The 21,905-nt window shown below is 40.5% G+C and overlaps 1 long non-coding RNA gene across 1 annotated transcript in view; it reads left to right on the top strand.

The window, feature by feature from the left end:
* The first annotated feature begins 714 nt into the window (after positions 1–714).
* The window catches only part of LOC118761730, a 33,672-nt gene continuing 12,481 nt past the window's right edge, over positions 715–21,905 (top strand). Inside the window, exon 1 of the long non-coding RNA XR_004997596.1 lies at positions 715–2,345. This is a non-coding gene — a long non-coding RNA (uncharacterized LOC118761730). The remainder of the gene's footprint in view (positions 2,346–21,905) is intronic.

Raw genomic sequence — 21,905 nt, 5'->3', positions numbered from 1 at the left:
GCGGTGTCGTAACTACAGTCCCGCTGTGAGTGCAGTGAGCCAGCATGGGGGTTTCAAAGTGATAATGCGCCCGCTAGAAATAGCAGCCTCTACCTCAAATCATATTCGGTAGCAAAGTTTCTGTAATACAAACAGGTGGGATGGTCACGACCATAACGCCTTTGCTCATAGGTCTGGTTGATTAGGACAGACCTGCAGTTAAACAACAACAAACAGAAAGGATACGTTAGATAATATTAGGGCCAAATACTTTATACCTCAAAAAAAGAAACCCCACCGCCACCATCAAGACAAATCCCCACCCCACCCAACAATATCGGCGCCAATACCACCGACACCAACACCATCACATCCATTAACACTACCAGTAAAATCAACCTGTTAGAAATAGCAGCAAGATCTCTCTCAATATCGCAAAAAGTGACCAAAATGATATTCGATAATGTAAGCCTAGATATATTTCGTCTGAGATGGTCACAACAGGATTATAGAACTGGCTGATCGAAACTAACTGCAGACTCCACAACAACAGAAAAGGATAAGAAGTTTTAGCAAAAAAAAAATAATAATAAATAAATAAAAAAAGGCTTTTCGAAAAGCTGGTAATGAAAGCCTACAACACTAACAACTTCAACACAACGATATTACCACCACCACCACCAACAACAACAACAACAACAGCAGCAGCAGCAGCAGACGATAATTACAAGATGATAACAGTTGTAAAATTCGCAACAAACTGACGAGAAAAGGACCAGAGCCGTTACAATAGAATACAACCATGACCATCAGTAACGACAAACATCGAAACAATGAGTAGCTTCTACGTGATCTCGCAACATACTAGAAACTGCAGCCAGCTCTTTCTTTCTTTCCCTCCCTCTCCCCCTCTTCCTCACTCACTCACTCTCTTTAATCACACCTAAAAAACACACATTTATTAATGCAGTCTTTAGATATAAGATGTGGTGGTCACAGCTGGAAAGTCTTTGATAATAAATAGGTCTGCTGAGTTGGGACTGTCCTGAGACTATACAACTGCAATAACAAATCGAAGAACTACAATATTTGTTCAAGGATATAATATAGTGTATAACAGGCACAGATCTACAAATACTGGTTTTGAATTTTGCCACAAAGCAAGCAAATTTTAGCGGAAGGGTAAGTCGATTACATCGACCCCAGGGCTCAACTGATACTTATTTTATCAGCCCACGAAAGGATGAAAGGCAAAGTCGACCTCGGCGGAATTTGAACTCAGAACAGATCTACATATACAAAAGGAGGAACATAACCGATTAACTACGCTCCCTATTATATCACTGGTATTAAATTATCGTATCGACCCTGGAAAGATGAAAGGCAAATTCGACCTGGACGGGATTTGAAGTCAGGACGGAGAGAGAGACTGTTGCAGTTTCTAACAACAGCAGCAGCAGCACAACTTGTAAGCAGCAGACGACATGAGACAGCTTCGATATAACAACAACAACGAGAACAATAACAACATCTGTAGTAATGTAGTTGTATCAATAATTCAAAGAGCAGACGACATGGTAGAAGAATCGAAAGAAGAAAAGACAGACGTTAAATAAGTCGATAATAATAATAATTAAGCAAGATATAGATGGAATAATTTCATTAAAAGATGACAACGAATCAGTGATAAGAACAATAACAAATGACAGCAACAATAACAACAAGCATTTCAAAGTATAATTTACAATAACTTGGAGATAAAAATCGAACAGCAGACGACAGCGTGCAAGTTGTAACAACAACTAAAGCAACTATGAACTCCACGCGATATCATACTATTATTGCTCGTCCAGTTTCGGGCCTCACTCGTTGTCAATCGTCCTGCCGGTTGTAGCTCGTAGGACTCTCTCTCTCTATATATATATATATGTATATGAAAGCACCGTCACTATCGGGATGATCCAGATAATTCTCGCCACCACCTCCACTACGATGGAGTCGACGACGGTGGAGAAGAAGAGAAAGAAATAGAAGAAATAAAAGAACAACAATAACTACTATTACTACTAATATTACTATACTACTACTACTACTACCACTTAGTAGTAGTACTACTACTGCTGCTGTGAGTGAAAGAAAGCCAGCGCCCTGCCAATGTTCTGCCGACACCACGGCCGCCATCATAGCTCCTCGCTGCTGCTAGTGTTGTCGAGTTGTTGTGTGTGATATACAATGTGTAGCTTCGGAGTTGTTTGGTTCTAGGCATCGGATTTACTTAACTATTGGAATTACACTTGAAGAAGAAGAAGTAGAAGAAAAAAAAATAAAATACCATGGCTGCTTCGCGACTTGTTGAAGAGAAGGATGTAAGTAGCCACGTCTACTATAATATATATATATATATATACACACTTACGTATATATACAGTTGTATACATTCGATTTCAAATATATGTATGTATATATAAATATATATATATATATATATATGTGTGTGTTACACATAGTAGCATTATGTATTTACTATATCGCAGCCGACACATATCTTTCGGCCATTATTTGTCCAGTTTTAATTCTTCCGTCCTTCCATCCGTCCAAAACAAAAAAAAAAAAAAACTGACCATTTCCTTGTCTTTTTCCCGCAAAAACCAAGTCTATATTTATTCGAACCCTTGTGCGTGTTTTCAGTTGTATTTATGTTTACAACTACGTGCATCCTTCGCTCTTTTCTATACACACACACACACACACATACATATATATACACACACTACTACTACTATATCGGTCCGTGTCTATCATTTCGACTCTTATCTCGTCTTTCCTTCTAAACCTACCCGTCTATCTATCCCTACGCCTGCCTAGCTGTCATACATAATAATACCTTTAATGGGACTGTTTAGTCTTCGTGTGTGTGTGTGTGTGTGTGTACACAAAAATATATACCTTGTCTGTACAGGTCTCTCTGAAAAGACCCACCCTAGACGGTATGCTTGTGGGTCGATCTATAATCGGTGTCACACGGAAAGTCTGTTTTTATATAAACATTGTCTTGTCCAGGAAATAAAATACCGCCTTATTTCGTAACCGGCCTTGCTCTCACAAACATACATACATACATGTGTGTGTGTGCGTGCGTGCACATACAATGCACACACACGCACACACATGTATGCTCATCGGACATAGACATATATACACATTTTCTACGAACACGTTTGATGTGAAACGTGTGTGCATATATATATATATATGTTTTTTTTGGTGTCCTGTACCCATATATGCATGTATATATACATATAGATGTAGGTATTTACATATATGTATGTATATATGCATATGTTTTATTTATTAATTTGCTATTATATATATATATATATATACACACAGCTGCGTGTCCTGCAGTTTATCGGTCAGTTCTTTGCCATAGAAGTAAAACAAATTTTTAGGAATAATAATAATAATAACCTTTACCTGTGTGTGAGTGTGTGTGTGTTTATAACTTTAAACATTTAAATTACAAACTGTCCTGATCACGACAGGCGGCGACTAACTTAATTTACGACTACTACTACTACATTATTTAAAAATTCAGTGTGAGAGCTAAGAAATGTGTTTGGGATATGGCAAGTGGAAATGGACCGCAGTGTATGGCTGGTATTTATCAACCCAGGAAGAGCAACAGCTCGAACGGAAATATTAGCAACATGTGCTGCATTAAACACACACATGGTTGCAGGCGTGGATAGGCAGTTAAGTTTGTTCCGCAACCATTAGCCCTTCGGTTCGATCCCTCAGCTGGAAATCGTAGACGAGTGTCTTAATATTTTTGTGTTGGCCCTTTGAATTACAGGTAGGGCCAACATTTTCTCCCCCCTCTCTCTCACACACACAGCGTATATATATATATATATATATATATACACACACACACTTATGTATACTTCCTTATTTAGGTGTGACTTCAGAACCTACATTTTTTTTTCGAGCGAGAGTACTTGTGTGTATATATAGATATAAATATACTTTATTTAAAAGCAGCAGAAAATATAACAAAAGCTGTTACTCAGAGTTTCACGTTCCCGTTCGTCGGACAGTTTTGCTAAAATAAAAAATATATATAGATATATATTAGAAGGTCTGGAGATGATGTACAGGTATTTTATATTAGAAGAAATGAGGTACTCAGAAATTCGGATGGTTTTATATTTACAGATATTTATTTGTATATTACATGTTTTTATACATCATATAATATATATAGCGCTTTCGTCCATTCTAGTGGAGTTTTCAAATTGAACTTAAGATATATACACACACACACACACAACACTATAATGAATTTTATTTCTCCTGTTTGTATGATCAAATCTTTCTCCCAATCCACACACACGTCCTAATAAAGCTGTCGTGGCAGCTGTTGCAATGAACGGGACACTGACAGACTTCCAACTTCTTCAGCGCATTGACACCAACTTCTGTAGTCGTAGAAGAAGCACTGCAGTCGTGGTGGTGGTGGCTAGAGTGGGACAGTCGTTATAGTGATCGTATATAGTGTGTAGGGCAGTGATATCGTAGTAGTAGTAATAATAGTGCTGTCGTTCTGGCTATAGTAGTGGGTACGAGTTGGCCACTAGTAGCGCTAAGGTCGTGGTGGTGGTGGTGATGTTGTGTAGTCACTGAGACACCCGCATGACTGATAGAAGGCCAGCCCCGTTCTGAGGTGTGTTGCTGCTCAATTTTACTGCTTCAGAATGTTTTACTGGGGCTGTGTCTGTCTACCTTATTTAAAATACCCATCTGATAGCTGTTTCACCCCAGGACACCCTTGCTGTGTGTGTGTAATACCCAGAGTACCCGTAGCACTGTAGGACACCTTTGCTCTGTGTATGTGTATAATTTATTAGCATACGTATATGATGATACTTTATAGCACTGCAGGGTACCTTGGTTTAAATGTGTGTGTGTGTGTAACTTTTCCATAAATACCTATAACACCGCAGGATACTTTTGCTCTGTGTGTGTGTGCCTTGCATACCTCTACCCGTTTCATATCTGTTATCCCAAGACACCTTCGCTGTTTGTGTGTGTGTAACTTTTTTCATCATGTTCTTACCTATCTGATATCTGTACCACCCTAGGATACCTTTATTTGTGTGTACATTACCTTACACTACCCGTTTAATATTTGTACAATCCCCAGGGCACCTTCATTCTGTATATATTTAACATCAAGTAGTTCCCACCCATCCGATAGCCGTGGTTCTGTGTACTCACACTAGAGTACCCGTAGGATACCTACAATAGTACCCCCAGATTATCCTTGTTCCCTATGTATGTGCCCAGTACCTATAATACTCTTTTAATATCTTTCTGTGTGTGGGACTTCCACAAAGCTTCTACCCATCTGCTATCTTTCTACCCCAGGACACTCATCCTGTGTGGGTGTGCTAATGTAAAGTAGCCATTTGATATATGACCATCGCGGGACAGCCGCATTCTGTGTGTGTATGTATGTGTGTGTGTGTGTGTGTGTGTGAGAGAGAGAGAAAGGGGGTTCTTTGTAAATTGAGACATTTCTTGAGCGAGTCTACGTTTGTGTGTCTATCTCAGGTCTATGTTTGAGAGTCTATTTCGGGATCCTACCAGTTTGTCTTAATTCCCCTTTCAGTCTATCTCGAGACTTTAGCAACCTGTCTATCAGTCGGCTTTTATGGTTTGTTATATTAGGACCCTACTTCTCTGTCTGTTCGTCTTTCTCTCCTCCTCTCCCAGTATCCCGTTGGGATATACACAGCTGGACTGGTTTAATTTAGTACTGGGCTTATACCATATGTTATAAAAAGAACCTAAATTTATAAAATATGGTCCCTGAATAAATGAAAATATCCCATTCATAGCTAATTTATCTAATTATAATTATTTTTACGAACCCAACTGTATAATAGCTAAAGGACCAACATATACTGGGCCAGCTAACGGGGAGTGGGAAGAGGTCAACCGAAATAAATGCTAGTGATTCCATCATTATTATTACCCCCAAAGTTTTATATTTATCTGGTGGTGGCCGACGAACGTTAACACTGGATGAGGTCGAACGAGAACACCGTGAATTACGACGAAAATTTCAATTGGTGGACCATTCGTTTTAAACGAAACTTGGAAGGCTAAATACTTCGAAACAACTTCACACCGATTCACTAATATTAGAACTTCGTTATTACTAAAATATTCTTCCCTGGCACATATATATAATTTAAATATTTGAGGTGTGACATTGAAAAAAGTAACTTAGAAAGCCGGTGGGGAGAACGCTTTTCAGGTGTTTCTTCCAGTTCTTTATTTTCTGAGTTCGATTTACATCGAGGTCAACTTTGCCCTGCCGTCCTCCTTGAGTCGATAAAATAAAGTACCTGTCGAGTACCGAGATGGATGCCATAGATTAGCCCCTGTCCCTTAAAATTTGCTGGTCTTGTTCCTATTAATAATGTAAACTAGTTTTCTGCTTTTACTGATTAGTATAAAAAGTTTTACAAACAGTTCACAGTTGTCCGTTGAAAAATTTATCTCTGGTTAAATAGCGATTGGTTACTTTCGGAGTAATAAATAATAATCTGATTTTATTTATGAAATGACTATATGTGTATATATATATATATATATATAAACCCAGTTCTAGTTAAAGCCAGAGTGAGATTAATCTCGCAGAAATGGAATGGCAAGTCTTGTAATGGAGCAATTGTGACCATTTCCTGCTGCTAATGAAGTTCATAAATCATTGTTAATTGTCGTGATTAAATGTGTGTTGGATGTTGGGAGTGACGTTTATAAAACTTGGAAGTTTCGACGGGTACATAAGGATAACGATATTCACCAGTTGGATGGATTGTTATTCAAACGTCCAGCCAGGGGCGGACTGAGAGTATCAAGGGCCCTCAGACATAACTGTTTACCGGGCTACGTTCAATGTGTGTTTTAGTAGAGTTAACATGTAGAGTAGTGGCCCCACAGAGCTCAAGGCCTTCGGGCAGTGCCCGATTAACCAACGGCTCGGTCCGCCCCTGCGTCCAGCTCTCGTTATTCTCAGCTGTGTCGCAGTGATTCTGACCTGAGGGCATAAAAGTTTGTCTCTGGAATACTCCACCACCTACATGATAATTTAATCATCAAGGAATACCTTCTCTCTCCCTCCTCTCCTTCTCTCTTATATCAATTGCACTTCATGTTAGCTCTGATGAAGCTATGAGGTGATACACAAGCACTTAGCTATGAGTTCGCTGCATCTTAAAGCGGAAACAGCTGTAAGTTTATGAAGTTCATAGCATAATCTTTTATTCCATTGCCATTTTAATTTCTTAAACACACACACACACACACACATAGTCCTCTTGATCAAACTACTGGAAGACTTATTGTCCAATGCTATCTTAGGATTTAGACCATCTCCTCTCACTCTCTCTTGCACATGCACGGCTCGGCTTCTCTCTCTCTCTCTCTCTCACACACACACACACAAAACACTGGCTGTTTTGAGACTTTGGTTGTGTATGTGTGTGTGTGTGTGGTTGCTTTAGTTATCTACTGTGTACGTGTGTGTATGTATGTTCGTCTGTCATAACACTGGTGTGCGTGTGTGTACAAATATATTTGTGTGTGTGTGTGGGTGGACGGACTGGGCTGTGTTGCGCCTAAATCTTATTGTAGTGTGTGTGCGCACGAATGTGTCCGTGTATGTATATACATGTATGTACGCGTGTATATGTGTCTATACATGTGTGCGTATGTTTAACTGTCACATACATACACAATACCTCTAGATTGCTTGCTCGCGCGCGCATGCACACACGCATGTGTGTGTGTGTGTATGTGTATATCTCTATGTCGGGACTGTCTTTAAAATCTAATAATTCCTCACATCTGTGTATCTGTCTATCTCTCTACCGGTTATCTTGTCTGTCTGTTTGTCTACCTAGCTACCTCGCTTCTCTCTCTCACCTACTTCAGGATTTATTGGGTCCTAAGCTGTCTGATTCTTTCGCCAACTCTTTCTCTCTTTCATTCCTTATCAGTCTCTCTCTTTCATTCGCTCTCGCCCTTTCCTTTTACACGGTCTTCTCTCTCTCTCTCTCTCTCTCCACTGCTTCCTTCTACCTACCTACCTGCCTATCTATTATATCTATCTATCTATCTATCTACCTACCTACCTATTTATTTTTTTTTGTTCTTTTCTTCCCTTTTACGATCCCTCTTGATCGAAAACCTACGCCACCCCTTTTTTTTTGTTTCTTTTGTTTTTTGTTTTTTTCATCCCCCAAAAGAAAAGCTCTACCTTGTAACTTGTCCCATCTGTGTGCAGCCCTGTGTGGCCAATAAAGAAACTTATCTATCTATCTCTCTCTATATATCTATCTATCTATCTATCTATCTAATAATCTATCTGTGTATCTACCTATCTGTCTGTCTATCTGTGTATGTATGTATGTATGTATGTATGTATGTTTATCTATCTCTCCATCTATCCATCCATCCCACCCGCCCCACCCTTGATACCCGTCTAACAATATATTCTATAAGTAAAATCTGCTCAATGCCAGTTTCTGATAATATCACGACTCCTTCCCAACCTCCCTCGGTCTTCGTGTATTCTTTCTCCTGGCCGGACCCTCACTGCTGCAGTCTGTCTCCCTTCTTCTCTCCTTCCTTCTGCACCAGTGCTCTGTGCGTGTGTGTTAGTCTTCTTGTTAACTTTAATATATTTCAGAACTTTGTCGCAATTATAGCAATACTTACGCTTTAAGTTTATAGACATATATCAATAATATAACACATACACACACACACACACACACACGCACACATACACACACACACACACACACACACATAGCATCCCTTTTTCTTATACAGTGTTCCCCCGCTTTGGCAACGCCTAGATCAAGAAATACAAATCCTGCACACACACACACACACACACACACACACACACACACACACACACACACACACACACACACACACCACACACACACACACACTCTCTCTCTCTCTCTCTCTCTTTCTTTCTTACATACTTTCTCTCTACTCCCCCCACTCACTCTCGCATACCTACCCACGTAAAGACAGACACTCATGTCTACCCATATACTTTCTCCCTCTCTCTCACACACACAGTCTCTCACATACATTTACTATCACAAAGACACACACACACCCCTACTCCCAAATGCACATACATTATACGCATTCGCTTTCTCCCCCCCCCTATGCACACACGCACACATTCATACAGAATTATTCCGTCTAAACCTCATCGTTTTCATGTATATCCGACCTTGTTTCAGTGTTCAGTCACACCCGGGGTTGGTTCAGGGGTTCATCACACCTGGTCCTGGGAATTTTCGGGCATCTCCGAACAGGGACTGGGAAATAACTTCGTTCCCCTTTAATAAAATTCCTCTGAGAAATCTCTCTGCGATTAATAAATGGTAACCCGCACCACCCAGCCACCCAAGTCCCGTCCCCTTCGGCAATTGTGATTTTTTTTTTCCTTTTGATATTCCTTATCGTGTTCCGCGTACTCCGCCTCCTTACGCTGTTCTACTCGCTCATCTAAATTGCTTTTTTTGGTCGTTGATCCCTTGTGGCTAATAAAGAAATGATTATTCCGTCACATTACGTTCTGGTTTCGAATCTTACCGAGGTCATCTTTGCTTTTCATTCTTCCGCAGTCGATAAATTTAACGTTACCACTCAAGTAATCAACTTAACTCCTTCCCCATCTTCCAAAATCTGGAACCATTATTATTATTATTATTATTATTATTCATGGTTTGAGACACACTCAAGAGGTTCCATTGTTACATAAAAATTTAAGAAAAACAATTGGGTACTTCTTGGAAAATATGCGTAAGAATCTTAAAGATTAACAAATCCTGCTTGAGAATAGTCTAAGAGCACTGACAGAACCTAGTTTTCTTTTTAAAAGAAAATAAGTAACTTGGGGATCTTTTCGGTTTGAACGGCAGTTTTTTCTAGCGGTGTCATATGAAATTGTCACCCATAATTATGACCTTAGTATCGATCTATTGCATTTCAGTCGGTAGAATTGTTACGACGTCGGACAAAATGCTTTGAGGTATTTCGTTCTTTATGTTCCAAGTTGAAATTCTGTTGAGATCGACTTTGCCTTTCATCCTTTCGGATGTAATAGATTCGTCCCTCCCCCACCAAAAAAAAAAAAAAAAAAAATTCAGGCCTTGTGCCTATATTTGTAGAAAGGAACATCATCGTTATTGGATGCTGTCAGTCACTTGCTGTCCTCTAACTTTCGGACAATGCAGTTAGCAGAAGATCCACGTTAACAATATATGGCGAACTAATGCTGGATGAGAGCAAGGACGTCTTCGGTGGTGGGGGGGGGGGGGGTTATTCTGAGAAGCGACGTAGACGAACTTGGCTGGTCAGTTTCGAAGCCCTTTCAGGCCAGGATCTACTAACGATAACTCCCAGAAAGGACGGTGCTGGTTTGAGACAAACTGTTTAGAGCCGAAAGTGTTGTCAGACAGGACAATTCGATTTGTGCGCAGAGACGGAATCGTTTTGCAAGTAGCCGTGCAGTGTTCGTGCATTACTGACTTGTACAGTTGTGTCGAACAGCTGCTGTCACATTTGGGACGGACCCGATCAATATAAAAAACTTCTTTAAAGCATCGAATGGTTATGAATGTCCCTCCCCGAGTAGAATAAGTATCAAAGGGGTTAATAATAAAAATAACCCCAGTCTTACAATTACAAAACTTTGTCTTAATAGAAGAATTCATTTAAATAATTCGAATTAATCAACGGAGAATGTTTTAGTTTTATCATTTGACGTTCTGAGTTCAAATGCCATCGAGGTCAATTAAAACTTTTCGCATTCCACGGATCGATAGAAATATATATCACCAATCACTGAATATTGCTGTCTCGAGTCTTTGGACTCATGAGGGCCGGTTACTCACTTACCGTAGCACATAAGTTGCCGAAACCACAACATTGCACTGAATGGGGTGCCAGTCCTAGAAAGGGTTACTCATGAAAGCTGAATGGAGTGGGGTAACATAAAATTGTTTTTGCTGAAGAATAAAAGGCACCGCCTGGTCTGGAAATCGAAACTACACTACCTTGTGAGCGTGAGTGCAACATCCTAACCACTAGGCTGAATAAGATATAATACAAGCGAAATAGTGAAACCAACGTTAACCATCCATTCTCTCACATCTGGTGTTGAGTTTAATAAAAAACTAGATATTGCTGATTTGTAATCCTCTTTCCTCAAACTGGATTCACTGCAAACTCTACGATTATGTAAACCTTGCCCCATAAAAATGGCCTCTCATCGCTTTGCAGACCCTTATGTGACCGGTGCTGGCCGTGTCCCGTAATGGATGACACTTATAGGAAACTGAGGTGGTGCAGAGGGCGCTGCATTAACAGGCTCGTTACAGCATCGGGCAATAAATAAAGGATTGCTGTGTAGTACCTAGCTGTGCTGTTGACTGTATTACGGTGTGTGTGTGTGTGTGTGTGTGCATGCATGGTCCTGCTGCTATACGCTCACACATGTATACACTCTCTCATCACTGCTACATCCATAACATGTCGCTGCTGCATACATTGTTCACGGGAGTCTAAAAAAAATAGTTTTCGACTTCGTCACGTCCTGCTGACAACATTGCAAATAAAAGTATAAACACACACACACGTTAACGTATGCGCCCATCCATACACATTCATATGTGCTTACAAGCATGCATACATTCACATTCATGTAGATATACAACCGTGCATTTATACACGCATGCACACGTGTATCTATTACTTCTGCATTATATATATATATGTATATATATACATATATATAGACACACACACACACACACACATTTATATGTACACACGTGCTACATACAGAGATGTGTATATTTATACGAGCATACATAAATGCGCGCGCACGCATTCTCTCTCTCTCTCTCTCCTCTCTCTCTCTCTCTCTCACACACACACGTACGCACACACACATTCATGGCGGTATCACGCAGTGACTTAGACTTCACTAAAAATACTTGTTTAATGACGTCATATATATCAGTAAATTATGTGTGTGTATAAACTACTATTACTACTACTACTACTACACACACACATACACACACACACTCACAGACACTAAGAACGAGCAGTGCTATACGTGTTATGCATGCGGCTTGGGACTTAATGCACTTCTGGGACGAGATTTGAACTTGTTCAACTGTTGATTCTTCGCTCGATACACACACACACACACACACACACACACACACACACACCACACACACACACTCTCTCTCTCTCTCTCTCTCTCTCTCTCTCTCACCCACACACACACGTAGATATTACATAAAATAGATGTCATGTCCGATACGAAGAAAAACCAGAAGCCAAACACAACTGATAAGTTGCTGTCTGTGCATATCGCGTGATACAGCAGCAGTCTTTACCGTTTTACCAAACCCAGCCAAGCCCATACTGGAGCATTTCCTTTTTAGAAACAACAACAACTGACTGAAATTGTTTTGGCTGATTTCTATTTCAAAGAAACTCGGCAAAAAAGTTTTTTTTATTGATTTCGTCTTTTTTTTTTTACTTTAGCGTGTATATGTGTGTATTAGAGTATGTGTGTATGTGTGTGACTTTGTGTTTGCCCCACACCACGCCCCACCGCTTGACAACCAGTGTAAGTTTGTTAACATCCCCATCGCTTAGCGGTTCGGCAATAAGAGAACTGATACAAGTACCAGACTTGAAGCAAAAAAGTACTGTGGTCGATTTGTTCAAGGCAGTGCCACAGCATGGCCGCATTCTGATGACTGAAACAAGGAAAAAGAACAAAACAATAAAAGAATGGTGGTGGTGGTGGTGTTTTGTTTTTGTTTTTTTTCGTTTGTTTTTGATAAAATTTTGCCAACCGAAACGACTTTATTTTGTTTAGTGGATGGGAGGGGGAGGAGGAAGGGGAAAGAAGATGGCGGTGGGGGGTCTGTTTGCCAGGAAATAATAAAAATGATTTATGGGGATTCGGGTTGTGATGGTGGTGGTTGGGGTGGCGGTTGTTGCGGGTCAGCAGAGTTGGTGATTGCTACTGTTGTAGAGGTTGTTTTGATGGTCATGGTGGGAGATCTGTGGTTGTTGTTGTTGTTTATGTTGTTGTTATGCAACAAGTTTCAATAGTTTCATCATCATCACCACCACCACCATCATCACTACCACAATCACCACTACCACCACCATTACCACTACCACCATCACCATCATCACCGTCATCATCGCATCCATCACAGTATCCCTTCACTTCCTTCAAGGCCCCCTCCCAGTCTACCTCGTCCAATCCTTCCTCCCCTCAAACGTCAACCCCTTAGAACTCCCTCCCTGTCCCTTTTTTCCCTGCATCATCACAATGTGTCTATATCCAAATATTCAATCATGACTCCGCTGATGTATTTTATTTTATTTTATTTTTATTTTCATTGTTTGATCTGGAGCAGAGTTGGGGGGGGGGCAACGGTGGTGTTCATTGGCTTTCGTAGGTCGTCTGATACCAGTGAGATTAACGGGGTTAATGTCTTTGTGCAATGGTGGCAGGTGGGCAGCTGCAGGGAAAATAGGGAAGAAGGATTGGACGAGGTCGAGAGGGTAGGGCCTGGGAGGAAGAAGAGGGATACAATATGGGTGGCGGGAGGAGGAGGAGATGAAGTGGATTACGTGAATGGAGATGACCACACTATGCTGTGTGGAGCAGAGACCACAATAGCGGTGAGGCGGAGGAGATGCAATAAGTCCGTGGGTCACAGTGGCGGTTGGTAGTTGAAATTAGTCAGGGTGCTGCTTCAGAAAATTTCTAGCCGTTTTGATATCGTGTAGAAAGAAACAAACATAAAAAGAATATTTATACATAAACTTGATCGGTTCGCGTTTTAGCCATTGCTGAGTAGTGTGTTTAATTCGCTCACTGAACACCGCCGCGAATTCCCCCTTGTTTTTCAAAAATCCCCTCCTAAATCACAATGTAAGTGGGGGTGGGGGAATGTGCCCTAGTTTTCAAATCCTGGCAGTAATACTGAAGCTGGAAGCAGGATAATAAGCTAATTCTACATTTTATCATACTTTATCACAGGGGTTGCGCCCGCAGGCCGATATACTCATATGTATTAAAAATATAAAGTTTTCAGTTATAAAATTTATACAGTATTCATATTCCTATTTGCAAAATAGGCCGCATTTCCACTACGACTTTAATCGGTTAGACTCGAGCAGAGATTGTTCCACTTGAGTGGACGTTTTGTTTTCACAATAAAACACTGCTAGGTTTGTACCACCTTCTTGAGACCCAACTACACTCTAGCAGAAAAATATAGAATACTGCAAATATAAATGTCCTAAATTCAGTGGCAACATTAATGAAGATGTTACGCGTTAATTTAATGTGTTAAACTTATCTTTATTAATTAATGTTTATTGAATTAAACATAGATATATACAAGATTTACACAGATATAAGAATTAGAACCTGTGATCCGCCCGCGGACCTTTTTCTTTGGAAATTTTTGCATATTGCACTAAACAGTTTCCCCATTCCTGGTTTATCACATTCAAGAATATAAACAGGTTTTTAAGGACAACACACGCAGAGTCAAAAAGAAACTCTACCTTTCACCCGTCAATACCGTTCACGCAGTGCTCTCTCTCTCTTGTGTGACGCTTCCTATCTTGGACATGTGAGCATGCGCACAACTGCCGAACACCGCATCGCTGGAACTGTGAAGTGCACAGTTCTACACAGGATTTTTGTATTTTATTTTTCGATACACGAACCGCCACTGGTGGGTCGTGATGTCGGAGTTACTGCTGCGTTTGAAAACACAGAGGTGAATTGTGTTGGGTCGTTCATGACTTTTTCAAAATCGACGACAGATATGCGGAAATATTGCTTCTGTTGTTTGACTCAACGTCAACCCTGATATAGAAGGCCTCTGATCCGAAGTGTTCCAGTCATGACCATCTCGTCTTTCTCTCGACAATTGTATGTTTCTGCTCTTCGCACCCAGTAAGCACCCTACAGCGCGATGCACACCTTGTCTCTTCAACCTCTTGACATCCATACTAACTACATTACTAAAATCTTAGCTTACATGTTGTACAGATCTCCATCGTTGTCTACGATGTCCCTAAAGCCTTTGGTCTCTAGCAGTTGAAGTTAAACATCAACTGTATGACACACCACACTGTTATATTGTGTTTCTGTATGTGACGGTGCTGGTTATGATGTATACGGAGCAACGGGTCTGTGGATCGTCTGACTACCTGTGAATACTGGATCTACTTGGATGAGGACCTCCCTGAGGTTAAAAACCTCGATAACCAGAACCTCTCATGTCTGGGAGGACCTTTTAAAAGAAGTATTTGCTCTGTCCCTGTTTCTTCTCTTCAAACTAAGTCTACCTTGCACTGGTACCTGATCACACACTGGCGCCGCATAGCTGCCCTTTGGTACATAGTTACACACTGGAACCTTTGTCAAATATAAGTACATTGATACATGGCCACACATCTTTTGAAAGGAGGGTCGTTGCTCGAACCAACCCTCAATGTATGACTGGTACTTACTACATCGACTCTAGCAGTTGAAAAAATTATGTGGACTTGCAACGCAAATGGCAGTAACTAAATACACAAACCATTTTATTTAGTGCTCCACCGATTCTGTCATTCACAATACACTTCGACCAAGTAATTTTGAAATTAAACATTATATTGTTTACAATTGACACGGGTGTATTACTGGTACTACTTGTTGTTTGACGTGTGGTAAAAAGCAACGTGATTCAGCGATGTAGTTTTGGTCTGTGTTTCAAACTGCTTCACTGCAGTCACACTGCTAATGTAAGAGGTGTATGAACATCACAACTTCCCACTTTTGATGAAATTCCTTAAATTTCCCTCCTCGCAAAATTTAGGTAATTCCATGTGGTCGTCAGAAGTCCCTGTAGATATTACTGGTATTAATTTTACCATCATCACAGAGTTGAAAGATTAAAGGTCAAGCAAGACTGGTTTACAGAATCAAGTTTTTGAATATGGTTATGTAAGTAGAGTCCAATGATTGGTAGATATGGTTTAGTGCTTAGTAGCTGTAGTGTAAAGGTCTGTACCTATACTGTAGTGGTCTCTTGCTCTAGAATTGTAGTCAAGCGGTACAAGCGCTGCTTCCCAACCACATGGATTCAGGTTCAGTTCCACTTTGAGCAAATGTCGTCTACTATAGCCCCGGGTCGACCGAAGTCTCGTGAGTGGATTTGGTAGACGGAAACTGAAAAGAAGCCCGTCTTATATACATGTGTGTGCATATTTATATATATATATATATATATATATTTATATATATATTTGAAGGCGGTGAGCGCGCCGGACGAAATGCTTAGCAGTATTTCGTCTCTCACGTTCTGAGTTCAAATTCTGCCGAGGTCGACTTTGCCTTTCATCCTTTCGGGATCGATAAATTAAGAACCAGTTACGCACTGGGGTCGATGTAATCGACTTAATCCCTTTGTCTGTCCATGTTTGTCCCCTCTATGTTTAGCCCCTTGTGGGCAGTAAAGAAATATATATATATATATATATATATATATGTTGTGTGTGTGTGTATCTCTGCGTCTGTTTGTCCTCCGTCACTGCTTGCCAATTGGTGTTGGTGTGTTTACGTTCCGTAACTCAGCGGTTCGGCAAAAAACAAAAAAGCAGAAACAAATACGATAGAATAAGTATCAGGCTTAAAAAGAAAAATGCTGCAGTTAATTCATTCGACTGAAAAAAATATTCATGAAAGCTGTGCCCCAGCATGGCCGCAGTTGAAAAGAAATAAGAGAAATATATACATAGATACACAGGAGTGGCTGTGTGGTAAGATGTTTGCTTCCCAACCACATGGTTCCTGGTTCAGTCCCGTTGCGTGGCACCTTGGGCAAGTGTCTTTTACTATAGCCTCGGGCCGACCAAAGCCTCGTGAGTGGACTTGGTAGGCGGAAATTGAAAGAAGGCCATCGTATATATGTATGTGTGTGTTTGTCCCTCCTCCAAACATCACTTGACAACCGATGTTGGTGTGTTTACGTCCACGTAACTTAGCGGTTCGTCAAAAGCGACGATAGAATAAGTACTAGGCTTTCAAAGAATAAGTCCTGGGGTCGATTTGTTCGACTAAAGGTGGTGCTCCAGCATGGCCGCAGTCAAATGACTGAAACAAGTAAAAGAATAAAAAAAAAACCTTACCATTTTGAATGAATTTCCTTGAGACAAAGTAATTAAATGATAAAATATAAAAATATTGGACTGAAATATGTTTAAAGGTGGATATGATGGAATTAACGAAAGAATCAAATCCCTTGGAGGAGATGCTCCAGTATGGCCGCAACCTATTGCCTGAAGCCAGGGGAAAGATTAAAGAATATGCGAAGAAAGAATAAATACAGCGAAGAAGGAAGATGGAATCAGCTGGTCCGACGAAACGCGAGCAGCGAGCGAAGCACCGCCTTGCCGGTTCACAGCCACACAGCAGATGTGTGTGTGTATGTGTGTGTGTGTGTTGCTGCTGCTTCTACATGGTGTTCTACGACGGACCATTTCTGTGCACGAACACTTTTGATGAAAATGTGTGTGTGTGTATAATAAATATATACGCATCTGCCGAGTGCATACATATAAACATATTCTCTCTCTCTCTCTCTCTTTCTTTGCCGTACACATGCAATAAGGAATTGGTTCATGAATAGTATAGACACACACACACATTAGTACATACACATTGGTACATGTACATACTCACTGAGAATAACATACACTTAACGTGTGTGTGTGTGTGGTGTGTGTGTGTGTGTGTGGTTGTGGTTGTCTATATTTCTGCTCGATTTAGCGCAAACATACACAGCATTGCTCGTCTCCTGTATGCACAGAGTTACATCAATAAACACGCATTCAGAGCAATATGCATATTCACTTATACCCTTCACAAGTGTGAGTGTGTGCGTGTGTGTGTGTGTGAGAGAGAGAGGAGGGAGGGAGGGAGAGAGAGAGACAGACCGGTGTGTGTGTGTGTGTGTGTGTGTATTCGTTGTCAACTAGACATATGACAATGCCCTGCTACATAAATAAACACACACAACAGGCGCGCTCACACACACAGCTACACACACACGCTCACACAGATACACACACGTACACACAGGCACACACACACACAGCAACACACACAGACACACACATATTCACGACATCCTTCACAGACATGTCTGTACGAAATTTCTCTCTCTCTCTCTCTCTCTTTCTCTCTTTCTCTCTGTTCTTTGTTGATCCATGTCATATTGTTTTTATCTCACTAAATCTGTTGTCACCATTACCATCATCATGATGATAATCATCATCATCATCGTCTTCATTATCGTTGCCGTGCTAACCATCGTCACCACCACCACCACCATCACCACCACCACTATCGTCGTCGTCGTCGTGGTGTGCCGTAGCAGTTGCGCTGGTTGACTTTCCAACATGCTGTTCGGTGAATTTATTTATTGGATCTGTTCAATAACACCGGATCGCAATATCGGGGTCATCGATGGCTCGAGGGGAAAGAGGCGGCAAGGGGAGAGGGGGGAGGCGGAGAAGATGGTTTTTGTACTTTAAAAGACAACATTCAAAGTGAACTGTGTATGTATGCCAGTGTATACATGTGTGTGTGTGTGTGTGTGTGTGTATGAGGATACAGTGTACATTCAAACACATAAGAGATGACCATTGATAGGTACATTTGACACACTAGAAAGAGCAGTTAAAACTCCAAGCCAGTAATTGTTGCAATTCTGAAAGGGAATGAAAAATAAAAACAACATTTACCCTATTTTTCCTAGACAAAGAATTTTTCTATAAATATTTTTGCTACCCTAAGATTTATATATATATATATATATATATACAAATGTATACACCTGTATACATAATCACACACACGCACACACACACACTCCATCCCCCCCTATCCCTCTCTTTCAAACTTATATATATATGAAAGAGAGAGAATGAAAGAAAGAAGAAAGGAAGAAATGTTTACACGTGTCTCGTGCCGTATTCAAAAGACGGTTCTTGTTAATGCGCTCGTCAGTGTGTGTGTGTGTCCATCCACTGATTCAAGTATGTGTGTGTATGTACCCCATGGGTGTGAACATGTTTTAGCAAATACACCGGTGACTGTTGCTACCTTTCCTCTTTTACTTGTTTCAGTCATTAGACCGTGACTATCCTGGGGCATCCCTCGAAGAATTTTTTAGTCGAATGAAATGAATTGATCCCAGTATTGTTTTTTTTTTTGAAAAGCCTGGTACCTATCCTATCGGTCTGTTTTGCCAAGCTGCTAAGTTACGGGGATGTAAACAAACGAATACCTGTTGTCAAACAGTGGTGGTGGGACAAACACAGGCATATGACGGTCTTCGTTCAGTTTCCGTCTACTAAAAAGGTTTTGGGTCTGCCCAAGACTATATTAGAAGACACTTGCCCAAGGTGCCACTCGGTGGGACTGAACCTGGAGCAATGTGGTTGGGAAGCAAGCTTCTTACCACACAGCCACGCCCGTGTCTTTCTTTACAAATTTCCTCTACAAAATGATCCTTCGCTCTCTCTATCACTATTATTTTTATGCACATGCGCGGATGGTGGGGTGTATACTGATTAGGGGTGGGGCGGTGTTAAGTAGAAACGAAAAATAGTCAAATAAAAAGAGGAAAGAAAAGTCCATATAATAAACTGTTGGAAAAGATGTGTGTGTGTGTGTGTGTGTGTGTAAATGAGTAATCTAAAACTGATATCAATGAAAACAAGCGCGCTTAACTCTGTTATTTGTGTTGTGTGTGTGTACTGGAGTTGTCTAATACGAGTATCAATGGAAACACACACACACATACATCTGTTAACTCTTGTTAGAGAGAGACTGTGAGTTGTCAACTCGACATAATAATGCGAAGAGCCTTCTTCATTCAGTGAGTTTTCGAAGTATTAAAACGATGTAACATTGTCGCATACCAAGAAGCCGGGACTTGGCTATACACACCAACCTGTTACACCAATGGACGGGAAGTCCATCCATCCATCCATCCACCCAGCTATCCATTCACATGTTGATGTTCTGTTAAAGACAGCAGTCATCGTCAGCCAACATGTGGTTGGTGCCATTGGAAGTTTACCATTAAAGAGGCTGGCAGCTGTGAGCAAATAATATTCCAGTGAATAAATTGTTAAATTCCACGAAGAAATATTATGAACTTTACATGCTGTTCCACCGTCAATTTTTTCTATAAATTATGATGATACACCCTAGGTCTTACATAAATTTTTAGTTACATCTAATATACAGTATACTTAAATTTCATCCAATATAAATGCATCGAACATATATATATATATATATATATCGAATATGCAACCAATATACGAGGGTGAGTCAAAAAGTAATGCTATTTTGTTTAGGACAGATATAATTACCAACACAGGAACAATTATCATACATCAAAATGAAGCTGGTCCTCTGTGGATCACATCCTTACTTCTCAACATAGTCACTGTTCCTCTCAAAAGCAATGTTCCACCTTCGAATGAGAGCATGTATCCCTGCTCCGTAAAATTCTGTTGACTGTTCTTTGAGCCACTTCTTCACTACAGTTTTCCTTGTCACTGGAATAATGTTTGCCTCTCAAACCCTCTTTCATGGGGCCGAAGAGATGATAGTCCAGTGACAAGGAAGTGAAAACTGTTGTGAAGAAGTGGCTCAAAGAACAGTCAACAGAATTTTACGGGGCAGGGATACATGCTCTCATTCGAAGGTGGAACATTGCCCATTGAGAGAAACGGTGACTATGTTGAGGAGTAGGGATGTGATCGACAGAGGACCAGCTTTATTTTGATGTATGATACATGTTCCTGTGCTGGTAATTATATCTGTCCTAAACAAAATGGCATTACTTTTTGACACCCGCCCCCCGTAGATCTCGTATATTTACATACTATATACATCCAATATATTCATACCTACCTAATATACACGTCTAATGTATTTATATTCATGTAATATACGTATATCGATCTTAAATACTCTAATGTATTGTACACAGCGAAAATATTCATAACATCTAATATTCTTATATTGTCATCTTATGTAATCTGTTATTCTTTTATATTTTTCAAAGTTAAGGCTGTGGCCATACTGGGGCACTGCCAATACAGTTATTTCTTTTAAATAAATTCGTTTTGTCTTTGTTTTTCAAACCTTTTAACCGCTTGTGTCTCTCCAGTATTTTAATTAAATATCTGTGACTGCTGAAGAGAACGACGATACAGGATTCGAAACCATGTTAGATATTCCCCCTACCCCCGTCCCCACAACGTTTCTTCTGTCCAGAGAGGAGATAGCTATTTGTTTAAATCTCAGAGCACTCTAAAAAGAATCCAACTCCCTTAAACCGCTAAATATCAAAGATTCTATATTATAAAACCGTTGGGAGAGTTGCTGTTTCAGTGGCCGAGAGGACAAGAGCAATACAAGATTTCGTTTACGCCTAAAGACCCCAGTTCGAATATAGTACGGTACCTCTCCAGTAAATAAAACACCTCATGACAATCGAAATCTTGGGTAGATATTGGATTCAAATTTCAGCACGAGGCCGGCAAGTTCGGAGGAGGGTGTAAGCCCATCATACCGATTCCAGTGCTCGACTGGTACTTAATTTGTCGACCCCGAAAGGATGAAAGGCAAAGTCGACCTCGCCGGAATTTTAGATCTGGACGTAAAGACGGCTGAAATGCTCAGCGAC

This window comes from Octopus sinensis, unplaced genomic scaffold (genome assembly GCF_006345805.1).
Source record: "Octopus sinensis unplaced genomic scaffold, ASM634580v1 Contig16856, whole genome shotgun sequence".
NCBI classification, from domain to species: Eukaryota; Metazoa; Mollusca; class Cephalopoda; order Octopoda; family Octopodidae; genus Octopus; species Octopus sinensis.
This window is presented reverse-complemented; position numbering and strand designations above follow the sequence as displayed.